Raw genomic sequence first — 7,991 nt, forward strand, 5'->3', positions numbered from 1 at the left:
ATGAAAACAGTTAGGTAGGAGAAGGCAGTGGCACCCCACTCCAGTACTCTTGCCTGGAAAATCCCATGGACGGAGGAGCCTGGAAGGCTGCAGTCCATGGGGTCACTGAGGGTCGAACACGACTGAGCGACTTCACTTTCACTTTTCACTTTCATGCATTGGAGAAGGAAACGGCAACCCATTCCAGTGTTCTTGCCTGGAGAATCCCAGGGACAGGGGAGCCTGGTGGGCTGCCGTCCATGGGGTCGCACAGAGTTGGACACTACTGAAGTGACTTCGCAGTAGCAGTAGGGGATATTTGGGAGGAAAAATTATTTCACTCAGTGGGATTACAGTAATTTTTATTCTTTTTCCTGTTTGCTGTCTGTCCAAAAATACAAAAAAGAAGAAAGCGAAGACTGGGAAGGTTAGTTTTTATTATTAAATTCAGAACAAGGCATGAAGGATGAGGCAAGTGCAGCCCTGTGTGTGTACAAAGGAACAGGCATTTTCTTCTTAAACCAGACTCTAGAAACCAGATCTGTATTCCTTGCAAAAGCAGAAATTCAGAGGTGACCCTATTGAGCTACACGAATTTCTGATGGGAATAGAAATGAAAGATGTTCCCAGCCTCTTTCAGCTTTTATCAAATACAAGAACCAGAGGGCATGATCCGAGCCAAGGAAGGATTGAGCCCTGAGGAGTTGTGGAAGGGTGTGTTAACCAGGGAGCAGTTAATCCTGGGAATATACTTATCGAAGGTAGTAATAAAATAGCATAGATGCTTTTAAAATAGATTTTATATTTAGAAAATAGAGAGCTGGGACACAGACATCATTTTTATTGCTAGATTCTCACCTCTGGTTTGCTGTAGGACCTTCGCTGAGAGATTTTCCCTGTAGTCACAGATTCCTAGTGTATTAAAGGGAAGAGACCTCTGAGATCCATCTTGTTCAGGAGTTTTAACCAGGGGTGTACATCAGAATGATTTGGTGAGTTAATACTATTTTTTTCCAAGCACTTATTTATGCCAGGGTTGCTGTTGGGTTAGACACATTATTTTATTTTGTTTTTAAACTAATTTTTAAGTTTTTATACAATTTTAAGGGTTACTTTCCATTTATATTTATTACAAAATATTGGCCATATTCCCAATGTTGTGCAATACATCCTTATGGCTTATTCCCAGTAGTTCGTGCCTCCTACTTCTTCGTCCCTATGTTGTCCCTCCCCCTCCTTCTGGGAACCACTAATTTGTTCTCTGTATCTGTGAGTCAGCTTCCTTTTTGTTTTATTCACCAGTTTGTTTCATTTTTTTTGATTCCACATATAAGTGATATTATACAGTATTTGTCTTTCTCTGTCTGACTTATTTCACTAAACATAATGCCCTCTAGGTCCATCCACTGTTGCAAATGGCAGAATTTTGTTCTTTTTTATGGTCGAGTAATATTCCATTGTGTGTTTGTATGTGTGTGTATATACATATATATATAATACCTCATCTTCTTTACCCATTCATCTGTTTTTTTTAAATAACATATGAATTTTAAATTTATTTATTTATTGGCTGTGTGGCATGTGGGATATTCATTCTACCATGGATCAAACCTGCCCACCCTGAATTTGAAGCTATCTTAACCATTGGGTAGCCAGGGAAGTCCCTATCCATTTATCTGTTGATAGACACTTAGGTTGCTTCCATATCTTGACAACTGTAAATAATGCTGCTTCAAACATTGGGGTGCATTTGTGTTTTTGGATTTAGTGTTTTTGTTTATTTTGGATATATATGCAGAAATGGGATTGCTGGATCATATAGTAGTTCTATTTTTAGTTTTGTTTTTTTAGAAGCCTCCATATTGTTTTCCACAATGGCTTCACCAATTTATATTCCTATCAGTAGTATACAAAGGTTCCCTTTTCTCCACATCCTTGCCAACATTTCTTTGTGGTCTTTTTGGGCTTCCCTGGTGACTCAACTGGTAAAGAATCTGTCTGCCATGTGGGAGACCTGGGTTCGATCCCTGGGCTGGGAAGATCCCCTGGAGAAGGGAATGGTTACCCAGTCCAGGATTCTGGCTTGGAGAATCTCACTGTGGTTTTTATTTGTATTTCCCTGATGATTAACAGTGTTGAGCTAGGCGCATTGTTTTGGAGACGTTTCCTAAGTCATTTGTCACATTACTGCCTTAAAGGATCTCTGATCTAGAGTAACCCCCTCATCATATAAATGAAGAAACTAGACTTGGAGAGATTAAGGGATTTGTCTACTGCTCACTGAGAAGTACAAAAATTACCCTGGGAGTCACCATACTCAGTGGAAAAGATATAATAACATGAAACCACTTAATCAATTTCTGCCATATTTCATTAAACAATTAACAGTTAACTAGACATAGTAATACCTGTAGATCTGAAAAACATAGAGTTGAGTGAAAAAGAAACAGAATGACATTTATATAAATTAGATGCATTTATATAAATTAAAACAACACACAGTTCTGTATTTTACAAACCTGTGTACATATTTAAGGATCTATGTCGAACACATTAGTACGTGTGTCCACTGGAGGAGAGATTCTTGGGGATGAAGAAATGAACAAAATCCAAGAGATCTTGAACAAGAAATGAACAAAAACCATCCTGACTTACGTCAAAAGTGTGCTGTGAATTAAGGTACAAGATCTCTCAATTCTCTGCACTCAAATTATTAAAAAAAATTAACCTATCATCAACATAATTATAGATGAATGGATTAAGGAAATGTGGTATATTATTCAGCCTTAAAAAGGAATAAAATCTTGACATGCTACTGCATGAATGAACCTTAAAGACAGTATACTCAGTGAAGTGAGCCAAACACAAAAGGATATTCCACTTCCATGATGTGTCCAAAATAGGCAACTTCACACAGAGAAAGTAGATTAGAGGTTTCTAGGGTCTACAGGGAGGAGGAAGGGGCAGTTATTATTACTTAATGGTGATAGGGTTTCTGTTTGGGGTGATGAAAAAGTTTTGGAAATAGATAGTGGTGATGGTTACACAACCTTTGAATGTAATTAAAGCCACTGACATTGTACATTTAAAAACGGCAAGTTTTATGATGTATTGTTTTTCCACAATTAAAAAATTAATATGTAATATACCTCAAACCATTGAATTCTATACTTTGAGTGAATTATATGATTTGTGAAATATATTCTAATAAAGATGTTAAATTTACAAACATAATTTTCCTTTGCTTTTAATTCCTTCTGTGGAAAAATAGAAGAATTTGAGAGGAGGTGAAGTAATGGCTACTCAGCTGGGTACTATGCATAGTGCAGCAATTAAATTCTTTTCTCTAACATACCATAAATATTTAGGGTAAGATTTTGTGTTAGACATTTTGACATGTTTCTGGCAATGCAAAGATTTGACAAGGTTTTCGGGACTGGGAATTTGTTATATAAATAATAGCTATTATTAAATACTTTAATTTGGTGTCTACATGGCACAGGACATTGATGTGCATGTTATTTGAACAGATGTGTGAATAGGTCTGCTTTTCTTCCAGTTTAGCTTTTGGCAGCTAGTGACTTTGGCATGTGGACAGTGTGTGGTGTATATAAAATTTGGGTTTTATGCAACAAGAGCATTTGAAAAATGCAGTTGAGAAGGAACAGATACTTGAAGAACTATGAACTATGCTGAAAATGTCCTCCAAATTTCGCTCCAAATTTCCTAAGTCCCCTTCTATCTTGGCCACTTACTGCTTTCAGTCCTTAAAAGTTAGTTGAGAAGAGAACTATTTTCTCTCTCAGACCTCTAGTCTTTGGAGAAAAGGACACTTGATAACTTTTTTTTTTGTTTGTTTAATTGGCAAGAAAAGTTTAAGTGAGCTCGCTCAACTTTGAAAATAAGTTTTGATTTGTATAGGTTGAGATCAATTCCTGCTTCATTTAAACTCTTTCCATCCAATCTTAATTATATCCATGCATCTGGCAGAGACCCATCTTCTGGTCTTGTGAAATTATCATTCCAGCCAAAAGTGTGGGTGAGGGTTGCCATTCCTGGTGACGGACAAAAGAAAGAGCATTTGTCCTGGAGTGCCTTGCCCAGTGATAAGCTAGGGGCTCAGCCACTGCCGGTCATTTGCATGCATAGTGGACCATTTCATTAAGAATTTCATTAAGATGGTAATGTTTAATGTTTCCTGGGAAAAATGAGTTTTGGGCTTGTTCAATTATATAATTAAAGTCAGAGAATTAGGGGAGATTGCAAACTGCTTGCATAATGTGGGTAAGTATAATGATAAAACTTGTAAATAAGTTCAAAAGAATTGGGCTCTGCACGAATCCTGATGCTGAATCAGATTAGGAGGGTGGGCATGTAGAAAATGTGGACTGAAAAGTTAACTAGAGTTTAACATTGGTGTCTATTAGCTGAGCTCCTTGCTCTAGGGGTCCTCTCAGGGAGGTAAATGGTAGGATTAGATCAGAACTAGGGACTGGCTGCTCTGGTTCTAGAAAGTTCCAGGAACACATTTCTTCACTTTTTCTATAGGCACTAATTTCCTGTATCAGAATTAAAAAAAAACAACAGCCAACAGCAAAGGCATAGGTTTGCAAGCTTTCTTAACTGGTAGTCAGGGTGTCTTTCTTTCCTTGCTTTGATGGTGACATAATTCTTATCCTCTTCCTGACTTTCTTCTAGTCTGTAAAACAGGAAGTTCCATTCTTTTGAAAGAACGAGGAAGGCTGCTTTTCTTCTTTCTTTGATCCCTTCACTTACTTTTTCTAAGGAAGGAAAAGTGATTTGGTGGTTTAGTGAGGTCAAGCTAACTTTCCTGAAGAATTAGGGAGTTGGGAAAATTTAATATTGCTGTACTACGTAGGCTTTGTATGGAAGTATTGGACATTCCTGTTCCTTAAGAATATTCCCTAAGACACATGTACCTACAGTGATTTCAGCCTCCTCTTTCTCTTTCATTTCACTACTCTTCTCTTAAAAAAAATTTCCTTTCACTTTATTATGCAGAACAATTATTATGCTTCCAAACTTGGCTCTGAGTTCTCTTTGCAAAGGCCCAGAGACTGCCCTTTCTACCTTTGCCACATCCCTCAGCAAGATAGCTTATGCAGTCTGTGTGAATTTGGCCTACATGCATGTGTTCCTAAAGGTTGGTGTGGCTCTAACCTAGGAAGTCTAACACACATGGAGAAGGAACAAGAGAAATGCAATATAGGCTTGTCTCTGATCTCTTTTAAAGCTAGCTTTTAAAAGTCAGATATCAATAGATTACCCACTTTCTCGTCAAATGTGTGTTTTCATCAGTTCCAAGGCCCCATTTTATTTTTAAAATTTTATTTATTTTTTAACTGAAGAATAATTGCTTTACAGAATTTTGTTGTTTTCTGTCAAACATCAACATGAATCAGCCATAGGGCCCCATTTTAAACAGAAAGCTTTAGGGTTCTGGAGGAACACAAAAAGGGCAAGCACTGCTCTGAATTTTTGCATCTTAGGCTTTATTGAATTTTAACATCTGGAACATGTCATGAGTGTCAAAACTAAGAGAGTCTCAAGCCTGTTTACAGAATCATCCAGACTCCTGTTTAGTGCTGGTTCTCCACTGCTTGCTGTGCTTCATCTAAGTTGCCTCATGTGTAAAGATGGAGACGATAGGTCCTAACTCCTCGGCTCTATGAGGATTAAGTGAGATAATGTATGTAAAACACAGCGGAGCAATTGATATTTCAGCAAACTAGTTCTTACGAGTGCATTCTAAATAAGGTTTACATTTAAAAAAAAGAACAAGATTCTCTCTTCCCACTGTGACCTCTGTCAGTGTCCTCCTGGTTTCAATCTCCTATTATCAGAACAACACAGGGTTTTTAACTGAGAAGAGCTATACTTGTTGCTGATGCAGAAGTGTTCATCTTTTCTAGTTATCTTTTTTTGTGAGCTTTTGGACTTCAGGTTGATGTTGACACACAGGTTATTGCTTAGAGCCTACCTTTTCCGAAAGGAGTCTACTTATTAGAATATAAGAACTTGTAAAAGTGGTATAGATTCTACTCATGTTTCAAGGGTAAAATAAGAAGCATGTAGGTCTCTGCAGTAACATTTCTGTTTTTTAAGTTTTTAAAGTCAGGACTTTATTTTTTCAAAAAATTGTTTATTTAATTGGTAGAAAGTTGCTTTACAATTTTGTGTTGGTTTCTGCTGTACAACAACACAAATCAGCCTTAATTATGTGTGTGTTATGTGTGTTAGTCACTCAGTTGTGTCCGACTCTTTGTGACCCCATGGACTATAGCCTGCCAGGTTTCTCTGTCCATGGAATTCTCCAGGCAAGAATACTGGTGTGGACTGCCATTCCCTTCTCCAGAGGAACTTCCCAGCCCAGGGATCAAACCCTGGTCTCCTGCATTGCAGGTGGATTCTTTACCATTTGAGCTACAGGGAGATCTATAGTCATAATTTTATTTATATATATATATATATATATATATAAATAAAATTATGACTATATATATATATATCCCTTCCTGCCTTCCCCACCCTGGATCCCACTCTAGGTTATCACAAGAGTGCCAGACTGGGCTCCCTATATTATATGGCAGCTTCCCACTATTTTACACTTGATAGTGTATGTATATCAAAGCTGCTTTTTCAGTCTGTCCCACCCTCACCTTCCCCCTCTGTGTCCACAAGTCCATTCTCTAGTAGGTTCATTAGGACCATTTTTCTAGATTCCATATATATGCGTTAATACATGATATTAGTTTTTCTCGTTCAGTTTTTGTTTTTGGAAACAAACAAAAATCACTGACTAGACACACCCTTTGGACTGCAAGGAGATCCAACCAGTCCATCCTAAAGGAGATCAGTCCTGGGTGTTCATTGGAAGGACTGATGCTACAGCTGAAACTCCAATACTTTGGCCACCTCATGTGAAGAGTTGACTCATTGGAAAAGACCCTGATGCTGGGAGGGATTGGGGGCAGGAGGAGAAGGGGACAACAGAGGATGAGACGGCTGGATGGCATCACCGACTTAATGGACATGGGTTTGGGTGAACTCTGGGAGTTGGTGATGGACAGGGAGGCCTGGCGTGCTGCGATTCATGGGGTTGCAAAGAGTCGGACATGAGTGAGCGACTGAACTGAACTGAACTGAACTGAGACACACAAAGAAAAACAGGAAAGACCCCAGTAAATAAAGGTATAAATGAAAGAGGAGACATTATAACCTATACCACAGAAGTACAAATACAAATGACTCCTATGAAAAATGGTACACCAATGAATTGGATAACTTAGAAGAAGTAATTTCTAAGTAATTCTTAGAAAATTATAACCTACCAAGATTGAATTATGAAGAAGTAAAAAATCTGAACAGACCAATAGTGAGAAAGGAGATTGGATCAATAATGAAAAACCTTTCAATAAAGAAAATCACAGGACCAGATGGACAACAAGAAGATAAACATGAGGAGTGTGACAGAAGTTGTAACTACTACATTAAAGAAGGTATTTCAGTTCAGTTGCCTACTTCTGGAAACTAACAGGAAGATTTAGTATAGAAATTAGTATGAGTATAGAATAATGTGATTTTAATTCCATGTAAGAATTTGGATTTTTTTTTTTTAGTCTTTTTTGAAAAAAAGAATTATTTGTTTATTTGGCTGTGTTGGGTCTTAGTTGTGGCATGCAGAATCTTTAGTTGCAGCATGTGGGATCTAGTTCTTGGCCAGGGCTTGAACCTGAGCCGCTGCTTTGGGAGCATGTAGTCTCAGCCACTGACCACTTGAGAAGTTCCCCTAGTCTTTCCTTCTAATGTTAATCTTCCACTTGGATGGATAAAGGTGGTATTTAAATATTACTTTGATGATACTATCCAAAGTTAATGTTTAAAGAGATAAAGATGATACTTTTACTTATTAAAATCATGCTTGAGCTATAATAATAAATGAATCTAGATGATTACTGGGTCTGTCCAAAAACACTTTAGAGTGAACCCAA

Source organism: Bos taurus, chromosome 7, assembly GCF_002263795.3.
Source record: "Bos taurus isolate L1 Dominette 01449 registration number 42190680 breed Hereford chromosome 7, ARS-UCD2.0, whole genome shotgun sequence".
NCBI classification, from domain to species: Eukaryota; Metazoa; Chordata; class Mammalia; order Artiodactyla; family Bovidae; genus Bos; species Bos taurus.